Source organism: Euleptes europaea, chromosome 5 (genome assembly GCF_029931775.1).
Source record: "Euleptes europaea isolate rEulEur1 chromosome 5, rEulEur1.hap1, whole genome shotgun sequence".
In the NCBI taxonomy this organism is placed as follows: domain Eukaryota; kingdom Metazoa; phylum Chordata; class Lepidosauria; order Squamata; family Sphaerodactylidae; genus Euleptes; species Euleptes europaea.
Genome location: NC_079316.1, coordinates 35717858 through 35732138, shown reverse-complemented (window position 1 = coordinate 35732138; position 14281 = coordinate 35717858).

The following is a 14281-nucleotide window of genomic DNA, read 5'->3' as shown; positions in this document are numbered from 1 at the left end:
TCGGTTACCTCATTCTACTACATGTACAAGCAAGACCTTCTTTCCCCTCCTTCTCCTACATGCCTGAAAATCTTGTTAGGAAGTGTGTTTCATCTTTTCTACATGTACCTAAAGTTGTAGCACTGGAATGTGTTGTTATTGGATTCCATTTACCAAACCCCACATTTTTTCCATTTATACTCACATTCTACGCTGCCATCATTCTGTTGAACTGGTTGGTATTTTGTTACTTTGGTAATAATGGATAAAACTCTTCACAATCCTTAGGTCTTCACTGCCAAATACAGGAGAGCAAGCAACTCTAAAAAATGAAAGAAAAATCACTTAAACATAATTCTTTTTGTTCTTATTTCTCTAGATCATTGTACAGATGTCCTCATCAAAACAATTCCAAAAATATTGTGGAAGAAAGTTAAAAATTATAGGAAGTCTTTCAACACAATGAGAAGAAAAAAAAAACACCACAAGAGAAGATACGCACAGACCAGTCTGAAAACAGATCTAGATAAGTGACATCAATATACAGAAAGACAGCTGTAGTGGAAGAAGAATGCAAGGAAACATAATTGGGAAGTGAAGAGTAAAATTAAAGAAATAATGGAAAGTTTAGAAAATAGAGAGGTAGAGGAAGGATCTACTATTTCCTACAAAGAGGGATATAAGATTCTAAGCACACTAGACCTCTGAGATGTCAGTAATAAGAAAACCACCTATAATAAACTGTATCTCAGGTAAGGATAACTCAAAGAAAGGCAAGTAGCAATTACAGTCAGGCAGGAGACTAGAGTTAGACAAGTACAGAGAAGGCAAACATGAGCAGGGAAGAAAAGAGGTTATTCAATAGGAGGGAGGTGAAGTCTCCTGTAATGAAAACTGTTCTGAGTAGGGCTGTCAAAAAAAAAAATTCGGTACAGTTCGGATTCGGCCGAATTTGGCCCTTGTGGGTTCGGTATGTGCCGAAGTCCGCACTCCCCCACTTCGGATCCGTTCAATTCGGCGGGAATTCAAAGTTCGGAAACAAATTCGGCCGAATAAAGCCATTAAAAACACAACCGCGCCTTTCCGCGGCTCTGGGGGGGCAATTTTTGGGCTTAGAGGTCCCAAACATTTGGCAGAGCTTCAAAGGACGTTTATTGAAAGACTCCCCAAGTTTTGTAAAGATTGGGTCAGGGGGGGCTGAGATATGGGCCCTGAAAGGGGTCCCCCCACCCTTAATGTTGTGCATCTCTCAGCAGAGCTTGCCGCCCACGCACAAAGCTCCCAGCCCGACAACAGCGGAGAAATTAGCAAAACAACTGCAAACACAACCTTGTTAAACAACACCTTTGCAACACACAACTGAAACCTCCCCCCTCAAACCAGGGAGCGAGAGACTCGAGGGGGAACACACACCCCAGGCAGAACCGACGAAAGCCCCCTTTGGCTTCCCCCCCACCCACAGAAACTGCTCCCTCCCCACACACACACAGACTCTGCTTTCCCCCCCACACACACACATACACAGGAGAAAAATTATAGATTAAAGCCCCCAAAGGGGTCTTACTGTGGCTGTCTTCTGTTCCATCAGGACGGGCTGTAATCCAAGATGATTCCAATTAGGCACGGAACATTTTGCTCTGGAGAGATGCACACAGGATCGGATCGGCTGCCCCATTCATCCCAATAGGGGAAAGGGGAAAGGGGAAAGCCCATATCTCGGGACCCCCTGACCCAATGTTCACAAAACTTGGAGGGTTCCTTAAGAAGCTTAATCTAAAGTTCCAGTGAAAGTTTTGTGTCTGCACCCCCAAAAATGCGCCCCCTGCAGCCATGGAAAGAGAAAAGGGGGGGAGGCGATATTTCTGCCCCCACTGAACCCATCTTTACAAAACTTGGGTAGTATCTTAAGAATAATTCACTGAAGCTATGCTAAAAGTTTGGGGGCTATATCCCCAAAAAAGCGCCCCCTGCAGCCACATAAATGGAAAAGGGGGGAGGGAAAAGGGGGAGAGCCCATATCTCGAGACCCCCTGACCCAATGTTTACAAAACTTGGGGGGTATCTTAAGAACACTGATCTGAAACTCCGCTCAAAGTTTGGGATTTGTACCTCCAAAAATGCGCCCCCTGCAGCCATGGAAAGAAAAAGGTGGGAGCCCATATCTCGGGACCCCCTGACCCAATGTTTACAAAACTTGGGGGGGTACCTTAAGAAGCTTCATCTGAAGTTCCAGTGAAAGTTTTGTGTGTGCACCCCAAAAAATGGGCCCCCTGCAGCCACAGAAAGGAGCGAATGTGCACAAGCACCCCACACACCAACACGAGGATTTCGCTCTCTCTCTCGCTCTCCCTGGCCGGGCCGCACATCAGCTGATTCCTCCAGTACTCAATCCTGACTGATTGGCCAGAAGACCCAGCTTGCCCACCGATTGGCCGGGGGAGGAGAATGCTGCTTACTGACGGTTATGCTGCTTACTGACGGCCGAATTGGCCGAATTTATTCGCGAACTCCTGAACTCGCTGAATTCGCCCCCCCCCCCGGTTGCCCGCCAGTTTTGAGTTTGGATCCGTCCGAACAGAAAAGCAACGAATCAGGGGAAATTCGGTTGATTTTCAGTTCGGATCGAACCGAATTGACAGCCCTAGTTCTGAGATCTTGTTTATAAGAACATAGATTCACAGGAAGGTAATATCAAAATTGATTTTGCAAGAGAGGGAAGGAGCTATACCAAGAAAGATGATGGAAATGTCTTCTGTAACGAAAACAGTTAAGAGGTCTTTTTTCCAAGATAACATACTGGTGGAGGTAGACAATATTTAAAAAAAAAACTGTCTCAGAAAAAGAATGAAGACTCTTTGCTAGAGTTCTTCAAGAGGTCTCCTGGATTTAAATTGTATTTACTTTATCATCCACCTTTCTTGTTAAGACTCAAAGCTACCGCTGGGATAAACTGGAATTATAATGGGTGTGTGTACCTGCTGAGTACATGCTTATTTTTTTAAACTAAATTTCATTTTCCAGCACCAAAAGAAAAATGGAGCACAACAGTATGTTACTTCTATTTTATGCAAGTGGCGATGATTTTATTTCTTAGGGTACTAATAAAATGCATTTCAACAGAGATAAATGTAAACTTCTGCAATTAGGTAGGAAAAATCAAATGTATAATTTATAGGGTGGGGGAGACTTGTCTGAGCAGTAGTGTGTGTGAAAAGGATCTTGGTCTTAGTAGACCAAACACTGAACATGAGTGAGCAGTGTGATGCGGTAGCTAAAAAGGAAAATGCTATCTTGGGCTGTATCAACAGAAGTATAGTGTCCAGCGTGGTGTAGTGGTTTGGAGCGGTGGAGTCTGATCTGGAGAACCGGGTTTGATTCCCCACTCCTCCACGTGAATGACGGAGGCTAATCTGGTTAACTGGATTTGTCTCCCCACTCCTACACACAAAGCCAGCTGGGTGACCTTGGGCAAGTCTCAGCCTCACCTACCTCACAGGGTGTCTGTTGTGGGGAGGGGAAGGGAAGATGATTGTAAGCCGGTTTGATTCTCCCTTAAGTGGCAGAGAAAGTCGGCATATAAAAAACAAACAAACAACAACAACAGATCATGCGAAGTGATGGTATCGCTTCACTCTGCTTTGGTTAGACCTCACCTAGAGTATTGTGCAGTTCTGGGCACCACAATTTAAGAAGGATGTAGACAATCTGGAACATGTCCAAATGAGGACAACAAACATGGTGAGAGGTCTGGAGACCAAGTCCTATGAGGAAAGGTTGAAGGAGCTGGGTATGTTTAGCCTGAAGAGGGGAAGAGTGAGATAACAATCTTCAAATACATGAAGGACTGTCACATAGAGGATGGTGCCAAGTTGTTTTCTGTTGCCCCAGAAGGGCGGACCAGAACCAACGGGTTGAAATTAAATCAAAAGAGTTTTTGTCTAGACATTAGGAAGAATTTTCTAACAGTTACAGCGGTTCCTCAGTGGAACAGGCTTCCTCGGGAGGTGATAAACTCTTCTTCCATGGACGTTTTTAAACAGAGGCTAGATGGCCATCTGTCAGCAATGCTGATTCTATGTGCTTAGGCAGATCATGAGAGGAAGGGCATCATCTGGGCATGAGTAGGGGTCACTGGGGTTGTGGTGGGGAGGTAGTTGTGAATTTCCTGCATTGTGCAGGGGGTTGGACTAGATGACTCTGGTGATCCCTTCCAACTCTATGATTCTAACTCATAATTCTCAACTATCATTCATAGTTTATTCATGAAAACTCTCTGGTTAGTATTATCTTGGTCCATTATATTGTCAGAAGACTCTCAAACAGCCTGATAAGAAATAACAGGACTGTGATAATGCAGTAGCATCCTGACACCAATCTCTCTCTATAAGGGTTTGCCTCTAAAAGAGCTTGCCTTGTTGACTGAAAATGTGAAGAGCAGGCGTGGACATAAGCATGCTGGCCCTGACCCCTGCCTCCATGACTCACTGACTCATGAGCTCAGCAGCACGTATGCACAGAGGAAATGTAAACACACACTCACATGAACACACATGAAGCTGCCTTATACTGAATCAAACCCTTGGTCCATCAAAGTCAGTATTGGTTCTTGTAGGTTATCCGGGCTGTGTAACCGTGGTCTTGGAATTTTCTTTCCTGACGTTTCGCCAGCAACTGTGGCAGGCATCTTCAGAGTAGTAACACTGAAGGACAGTGTCTCTCAGTGTCAAGGGTGTAGAAAGAGTAATATATAGTCAGAAAGGGGTTGGGTTTGAGCTGAGTATTGTCCTGCAAAAGTATTGTCCTGTGAGTATCAAGATAATGTGCTAATGAGGGTATGGTATGTTAATATGGAACCATTGTATCCTGAAGTGATCTGTTAATGTGTGTAATCCAAAACTAATCTGTATGGCTATTGTTGAATGTTGTCTTTGTCTGGAGGTTTTTCAGGGCAGGAAGCCAAGCCTTATTCATTCTTAAACTCTCCTCTTTTCTGTTAAAGTTGTGCTGATGTTTGTGAATTTCAATGGCTTCTCTGTGCAATCTGACAAAATAGTTGGTAGAATTGTCCAGTCTTTCAGTGTCTTGGAATAAGACCCTGTGTCCTGTTTGTGTCAGTCCATGTTCAGCCACTGCTGATTTCTCAGGTTGGCCAAGTCTGCAGTATCTTTCATGTTCTTTTATCCTTGTTTGTATGCTGCGTTTTGTGGTCCCGATGTAAACTTCTCCACAGCTGCAAGGTATACGATATACTCCTGCAGAGGTGAGGGGGTCTCTTTTGTCTTTTGCTGATCGTAGCATTTGTTGTATTTTCTTGGTGGGTTTAAACACTGTTTGTAGGTTATGTTTTTTCAAAAGTTTCTCCATCCTATCAGTGACTCCTTTAATAAATGGCAAGAATACCTTTCCTATGGGAGACTGTTTTTCTTGAGTTTTCTGATTTTTGTTTGGTTCAATGGCCCTTCTGATTTCATTCTTGGAGTAGCCGTTTGCTAGCAGTGCGTGATTTAGATGGTTAGTTTCTTCCTTGAGAAACTGTGGTTCACAGATCCGTCTTGCACGGTCCATTAATGTTTTGATTATTCCTCTTTTCTGTCGGGGGTGGTGGTTGGAGTTTTTGTGTAAATAGCGATCTGTGTGAGTTGGTTTCCGGTAGACCTTGTGACCTAACTGAAGGTTTGATTTACGGATGACAAGGGTATCAAGAAATGGGAGTTTACCCTCAATTTCCTTTTCCATGGTAAACTGAATGTTTGGATGGATATTATTAAGATGGTTTAGAAAGTCCATTAATTTTTCTTCACCATGGCTCCAAATGGTAAATGTATCATCTACGAACCTGAACCAGACTGTAGGTTTGTAAGGTGCTGATTCTAATGCTGTCTTTTCAAAATATTCCATGTAAAAGTTTGCTATTACTGGACTGAGTGGACTTCCCATAGCTACTCCATCAATCTGTTCATAAAATTCTTGATCCCATAGGAAATAACTTGTTGTCAAACAATGGTGAAATAAGGCTGTTATATCTTCTGGAAAAATCTGGTTAATCAATGAGATTGTGTCTTTAACTGGAACCTTGGTAAAGAGGGATACAACATCAAAACTGATTAATATATCCTTTGGATTGAGTCTTAACGGACTGATTTTGTTGATGAAGTGAGTTGAATCAGTCCGTTAAGACTCAATCCAAAGGATATATTAATCAGTTTTGATGTTGTATCCCTCTTTACCAAGGTTCCAGTTAAAGACACAATCTCATTGATTAACCAGATTTTTCCAGAAGATATAACAGCCTTATTTCACCATTGTTTGACAACAAGTTATTTCCTATGGGATCAAGAATTTTATGAACAGATTGATGGAGTAGCTATGGGAAGTCCACTCAGTCCAGTAATAGCAAACTTTTACATGGAATATTTTGAAAAGACAGCATTAGAATCAGCACCTTACAAACCTACAGTCTGGTTCAGGTTCGTAGATGATACATTTACCATTTGGAGCCATGGTGAAGAAAAATTAATGGACTTTCTAAACCATCTTAATAATATCCATCCAAACATTCAGTTTACCATGGAAAAGGAAATTGAGGGTAAACTCCCATTTCTTGATACCCTTGTCATCCGTAAATCAAACCTTCAGTTAGGTCACAAGGTCTACCGGAAACCAACTCACACAGATCGCTATTTACACAAAAACTCCAACCACCACCCCCGACAGAAAAGAGGAATAATCAAAACATTAATGGACCGTGCAAGACGGATCTGTGAACCACAGTTTCTCAAGGAAGAAACTAACCATCTAAATCACGCACTGCTAGCAAACGGCTACTCCAAGAATGAAATCAGAAGGGCCATTGAACCAAACAAAAATCAGAAAACTCAAGAAAAACAGTCTCCCATAGGAAAGGTATTCTTGCCATTTATTAAAGGAGTCACTGATAGGATGGAGAAACTTTTGAAAAAACATAACCTACAAACAGTGTTTAAACCCACCAAGAAAATACAACAAATGCTACGATCAGCAAAAGACAAAAGAGACCCCCTCACCTCTGCAGGAGTATATCGTATACCTTGCAGCTGTGGAGAAGTTTACATCGGGACCACAAAACGCAGCATACAAACAAGGATAAAAGAACATGAAAGATACTGCAGACTTGGCCAACCTGAGAAATCAGCAGTGGCTGAACATGGACTGACACAAACAGGACACAGGGTCTTATTCCAAGACACTGAAAGACTGGACAATTCTACCAACTATTTTGTCAGATTGCACAGAGAAGCCATTGAAATTCACAAACATCAGCACAACTTTAACAGAAAAGAGGAGAGTTTAAGAATGAATAAGGCTTGGCTTCCTGCCCTGAAAAACCTCCAGACAAAGACAACATTCAACAATAGCCATACAGATTAGTTTTGGATTACACACATTAACAGATCACTTCAGGATACAATGGTTCCATATTAACATACCATACCCTCATTAGCACATTATCTTGATACTCACAGGACAATACTTTTGCAGGACAATACTCAGCTCAAACCCAACCCCTTTCTGACTATATATTACTCTTTCTACACCCTTGACACTGAGAGACACTGTCCTTCAGTGTTACTACTCTGAAGATGCCTGCCACAGTTGCTGGCGAAACGTCAGGAAAGAAAATTCCAAGACCACGGTTACACAGCCCGGATAACCTACAAGAACCAATGAACTCTGACCGTGAAAGCCTTCGACAATAAAGTCAGTATTGTCTACTCATACCGGCAGCAGCTCTCCAGGGTCTCAGGCAGAGGTCTTTCACATCACCTACTTGCCTAGTCCCTTTAACTGGTGATGCGGGGGATTGAACTTGGGACCTTCTGCATGCCAAGCAGATGCTCTACCACTGAGCCACACGCTCCCTTCCTGTAATCGGGAACGTTCCTCTCCAAATGTTCTTGAACACAAGGAGAGAGCATAAATGTGGACACTTCCTCTGCATGAGAGTGCTGTGCTCAGGGGCCAGTGATCATGCAGAGGCAGGGGGCAAGCCAGCATGCTCATGCCTGCTCCCATTCCCCAAATGTTAAGTCAACGCACAGAGGGGTTGTGCATAAAGAGGGATTACGTTGGCTGAGGAAAGCCATAATGAGAAAGACCAAGGCACGTTGAAGAAAGCTGATAGGAAGAAAATAGATTCCTTTGAAATGTGGCATTGGAGGAGAGTGTTACGGATTCCGTGGACTGCCAAAAAAACAAACCAGTGGGTTATAGATCAAATCAAGCCTGAACTGACCCTAGAAGCGAAAATGACTAAACTGAGGCTATCGTATTTTGGTCACGTCATGAGACGACAAGAGTCACTGGAAAAGACAGTCATGCTAGGAAACGTTGAGGGCAGCAGGAAAAGAGGAAGACCCAACAAAAGATGGATTGACTCAATAAAGGAAGCCACGGCCTTCAATTTGCAGGATCTGAGCAGGGCTGTCAAAGATAGGACATTTTGGAGGACTTTCATTCATAGGGTCGCCATGAGTCGGAAGCGACTTGACACACACACAAGGCACGTTGAACCAGAAAGCCCTCCCTGCATAAACACACACTACAGGACCCCAGATCAAGTAAAAAAAGACAGAGAAAGGATCCAGAATATTGTAACGGCATGCTGGAGCTAGATTGGGACTTTGTCCTCTGAGGTACAAGCCAGGGTCTAGACCAAAGACGACTCCTCAAAAACGAATTGTAAAGGACATTTGAATGGTAGTATATGGCGCTAAGGGAAGAATGGTGGCATGATATAACCTGATCTTGTCAGATCTTGGAAGCTAAGGAGGGTCGATACTTGGAAGAAAAACCACCAAGAAAGGCTGAGCAGGGGAAGGCAATGGCAAACCACCTCTTCCTATCACATGCCTTGAAAGCCCCTTGCTGGGATTGCCAAGTCGGCAGCACTTTACACACTCATAACTTGGCAGCACTTTACACACTCATGAGGCTAATCTACCCATTACAAAGTCCAGTGCACACCACAATGACAAGAAGCAGCTTCAGCCTCCCCTGCTGTTTTTGCATTCTGAAATCCTCCTGCCCCCGGCCACAGTTTCCTCCATTGGGAAATTCGGGTAACGTAAATGGAACAAGGAACTTCCCTAGTGAAACAAGTCACAGCTCCCTGTGTAGATGTGAAAATGGGCAGGGGAACTGAACCCCTTCTCCTCATAGGCGCAGTTCTCCTCACGGTCATGAGTGTGGTTGCAATCAGAGTTGGGTCCATGTACATCTGGAAGGCACAGAATTCCCAACACATTTGTGATAAGAAGTCCTTGTGAATTGGCCCCCAGTAGACTCTGCAGCTCAGAATCAAACAGGGAATATTTCCCATCAGGAACCTCCAAAGAATTTATGCAAATTTATTTAAGAAGAAATAGATTAGATGGTACAATGTAACTTTCCATTTTCCAAAAAATTACAACAGGACATATTCGACAGCCTTTTTGCTTCAAACTTCTTTGCAGAGGACTCATGTCTCTGGACTGTCAAACAATGTTAGTATAGGTCAATTTTCACGTTCTTGCTTAGGAAAAACACAGGTACAAGATCAGCCAAGAATTTCATTGTGACTTGACAAGTCTTGAATTGAGCTGAAGATGTGGTGTCAAAATGGCATCTTAAGCTTAGAAGCAAATTGGTTTTAAATATTTTTTCAAGACCATATTCACTTTGATCATAATATACTGGACTACCGGTAGTAAGAAAAGACAAGCAAGAAATATGCTTCATGTTCTCAAAAGACACAAATCCACCACTAAAACTTTTACAAGCTTTTACTCGTTATTTCTTATCTATGAGCACAAAATTAAATATTAGGAAATTTCTAGCAATTTTGAAAATGAAAGGTCAAAAAGCCATGCTCATTATCGCTTGAAACTGCTCGTTAGTGGTTTTCTCTCATTCTTTTTGTATTTTTTCCTGTTAAATATCTGTTTCTAAACTGTAATTCCTGAGTTTGTTTCTGGGTTTTTTTAAAAAAAAAGGATTAGAATGATGTGTTCATGGTGGCCAGTACTAATTAACAATCCGGCCACTGCATTCTGCACTATGTGAAGTCTCTGAACACTTTTTAAAAGCAGCCTGGATATTACAAAAGTATGGATAAGTGTGACTAGGAACTTTGTATAAAGGACCTGTTTTCACTGCATGCTTAAGCCTGTAAAAATGAGAGATGGACTGTCAATCACTTATAGACTACTACAATCCATGGCATGTAGACTGTGTTGCCAACCTTCAGGTCAGACCTGGAGATCTCCTGGAATTATAACTGATCTCCAGGTCACAGAGATCTGTTCTCCTGGAGAAAATGGCTGCTTTGGAGGGAGGATCTATGCCACTGTACCCTGCTAAAGTCCCTCCCCTCACCAAACCCTTCCTTCCACAGGCTCCACCTCCCAAATCTGGAGGTTGGTAACCTGGAGGTTGGCAACCCTATTTCTCGACCTGGAGTTGAGAACCATATTGGTAGGCCACAACCTTTATGATATATTTTTGTGAACTTAATGCATTCTTTTTATAACAGCTGTGTAGCTGCAAACCTGTAAGTCAGTAGAGACAGACATTCATTTTGACCAGTTTGTTTTATCTTCTTAGTTATATTCTTACTTTGTCTATCAATAATTTATAGTTAAAGCACATAAGACATGTTATTCTGTACCCACAACACAATTACGCATTAATCATTTCACTTTGGTAGTTCTAACACTTCTAAAGTTCGTTTCACTGTTAAGTTCTTTGTATATTTTAAAACAGATATTAAATTCTATAATTAATTTAATAATTTGTTTATTCTAGCATAATCAGGCCTATACTGTCAATTCTACCTGCAGTCACAGAAGAATTGATTGGATTGAACAGACTTCCTCTATGGGTTTTTTTTTGTTTTTGTTTTGTTCTGTGGGTTCATTCTTTACTGAATTCCATTCTGTATTTTTAAAATACAGTCTTCTTGTTCCAGGGATTACTTATTTCAATAATAAGTGAAATATATTCATAACAGAATCCATTATGAAATCTACCATAATGAGTGCTCATCTCTCTGCCCACATCCTTTTCCAGTTTGGTTTGACCTGTAAGCGACCTAACTTTCCCTCAAGGATCATGGTTTAGATACATGCCATTACAACTGATCAAAATAGCCTGAGCATATACCAGGTTCCTTCTTGACACATAACAAAATGGAGCTTCTGATGTCTGCATGCTTCCAATTTCTCTTTATGCAAGAAATAATGAATATTAAACTATTATTTAAAGAAAGGAAAGCCAGCTTCAAAATTTTAATCAAACATGTGAAGGCGGCAATTTTCTAAACCTTTTAGATTTACAAGGTTTAAAAATGGTGGTTTATGAAATAACTGAAGCTAAATTCATTTTCATTCTGTTTTTGCAGTGGGCTGGCATTTGTCAGCCTTGATTATAAGCACACCAGGTTGCTAATATCAGTGGAATCAAGAGATTTAGATAGCTGATTGGCTATACAAGCAATGTTCAACACTACTGCACAAGGCCTTAGTGTGGCTTCTGTACATGGAAACTTCTTTGTTCAAGCTCCATATTCTTTTGCAAAGGTGCTCTTTGTTTTTGTTGCAAACATTTTGATATGCCATTTCTGAAATGTTTCTAATTATGATCTGGTAATAGAATTTTAAAGTATGGAACAGTTGTTTACTGTCTCCAGGTTTTTGCTCAACCACCGTTCGTTCCAAAAGACCCCGAACTCTATAGAGGGAAAGCAAAGCGGAAATAAGCTTCTTATCCTTATTATATGAAAAATTCTTCATCTGAATAAACCTATGGGGAAGGAACAACTGACATGAAACCAAGGAGAAACAGGAGAGGCATTTTTCATGTTTTGAGGAGAACATATAACTACACTAATCCATGGAGGGAGGAACATTAATAATTTGAGATATGCTGATGACACTACATTATTGGCAGAAAATAGTGAAATGACCTTTGAAATGACTACTGCTGAAAGTAAAAAGAGAAAGTGCCAAAGCAGGACTACAGCTGAACATCAAGAAAACAAAAGTAATGACTACAGGAGTATTACGCAACTTTAAGGTTGACAATGAGGAAATTGAAATTGTTCAAGACTTTCTATTCCTTGGCTCCACCATCAACCAAAAGGGAGACTGCAACCAAGAAATCAGAAGGAGATTGAGACTGGGAAGGGCAGCCATGAAGGAGCTAGAAAATATTTTGAAGTCTAAGGATGTGTCACTGGCCACCAAGACTAGATTAATTCATGCCATCGTATTCCCTATTACTATGTATGGGTGTGAAAGCTGGACAGTGAAGAAAGCTGATAGGAAGAAAATAGATTCCTTTGAAATGTGGTGTTGGAGGAGAGTGTTACGGATTCCGTGGACTGCCAAAAAAACAAACCAGTGGGTTATAGATCAAATCAAGCCTGAACTGACCCTAGAAGCGAAAATGACTAAACTGAGGCTATCGTATTTTGGTCACGTCATGAGACGACAAGAGTCACTGGAAAAGACAGTCATGCTAGGAAAAGTTGAGGGCAGCAGGAAAAGAGGAAGACCCAACAAGAGATGGATTGACTCAATAAAGGAAGCCACAGCCTTCAATTTGCAAGATCTGAGCAAGGCTGTCAAAGATAGGACATTTTGAAGGACTTTCATTCAGAGGGTCGCCATGAGTCGGAAGCGACTTGATGGCACTTAACACACACACACACACACACAGTGGCGGACCTACGTTTTGGGGGCCCTGAAGCTTGAACTGTTATGGGGGCCCCTTTGCAACCAGCAACAATAGGGCAACATCCAAAAAGGTCCAAAGGGCCTTGCTGCCCTTGCAAGGACCTTGAGGCCCAAATGGTGGAGAACAGGGTGGTGGGGTGGAGTCCTTGAAAATGGGCCATACAGTGAGCCCCTTCCCACCACCAACAAGGTCTGGGTAACTGCTGTTATCTTCTTCAGTGGGGTTGTTCTATGGCAGATCACCACAACTTTTTAATTAATTAACTACTGCAGCTCAGATATTGATTAAAATTGCTGTACTGGGTTATCTCACATGTCAGTCACTGGTGTGAATAAAAAATGTTGTAGAAGCAAAACAATTGTTATATAAAAACTCAGTAGATGGCACTGGGGAGGACCGAAGATGCCATGAGGAAGAAAGACTCGGGTCAACCATTGTAAAGGCATTACCCTCAACATGACCCACATGAATACTTATGTTGAACTGTCTAAAAAGAATTCTACCACTAGAAATTCAGTAAATGAGAAATAATCCAGGTCTGCCTCTTCCCAAAAACTCAATTGAATAAGCGAAATATCAAAAAAATTATGCTAGAAAACAGAAATATCTTGGTAAATATAGGTACTAAAGGACTAGTTGCTAGTTAACGAAACCTGTAGAAATATACACATAAAAATATCATCCATGCTAACTATGGACCAAGCTTATAAACACACCTTGCCCTATACATCTTTAACACTAAACACTAGCAAAGATTTAATCAAAAACTTACCAAAAAAGAAGAAAAAGAAAATTTGGAGGAATGAAAGTCACACTACTCAACATAAATGCGTGGAAAAAAGTATTGGTTCATTCTCTAAAAATGTGTGGTTGTCCTCAACAAGGGCCAGGGCTTTTTTGGCACTGGCCCCAACCTGATGGAATGTTCTTCCAAGTAACATTAGGGCCCTATGGGACCTTCAGAAGTTCTACAGGGCCTGTAAAACAGAGCTTTTCCACCAGGCCTACAATTGAGGGCAACCACAGGTTGTCATCCTTACTGGCCTCCCTCTCCTCTCCCTCGGGGCTTCGGATATGAGAATTTGGCTGCTTGGCCGGGCCTCCAATGGCCCTGTAATTATATGAGTACCATCTTGTTAACTGTATTGAATGGTTTTATGAATTTTATTGATTACTTATGAATTTCATATATATATGATTTTATTATGATTGTTGTTACCTGCTGTCAGGTAAGAGAGAGGAATGAGGATCTTCAGTAGCTGCCACCACTCTGGTGTGAGCCTAACTCAAGAAGGCTTAGAGCACCCTCCCTGCCCCTGGCTGCTTCTTCTCCCAACAGGGTGTACTATCTAGGTGACCAAATGAGGCATGAGGACCCAGGGCAGAGTAACAAACAGTTTATTAAAGAGGTCTAATAATAATGATTACTCAAGCCACAATAGGACAACAAAACCAGTAAAGGCAGGCAATCAAACAAATAAAAACCCCAACGCACCTATCTTTACTGTCCCTAGCCATCTCCTAGCACTAGGCCTCAGGCTAACTCACC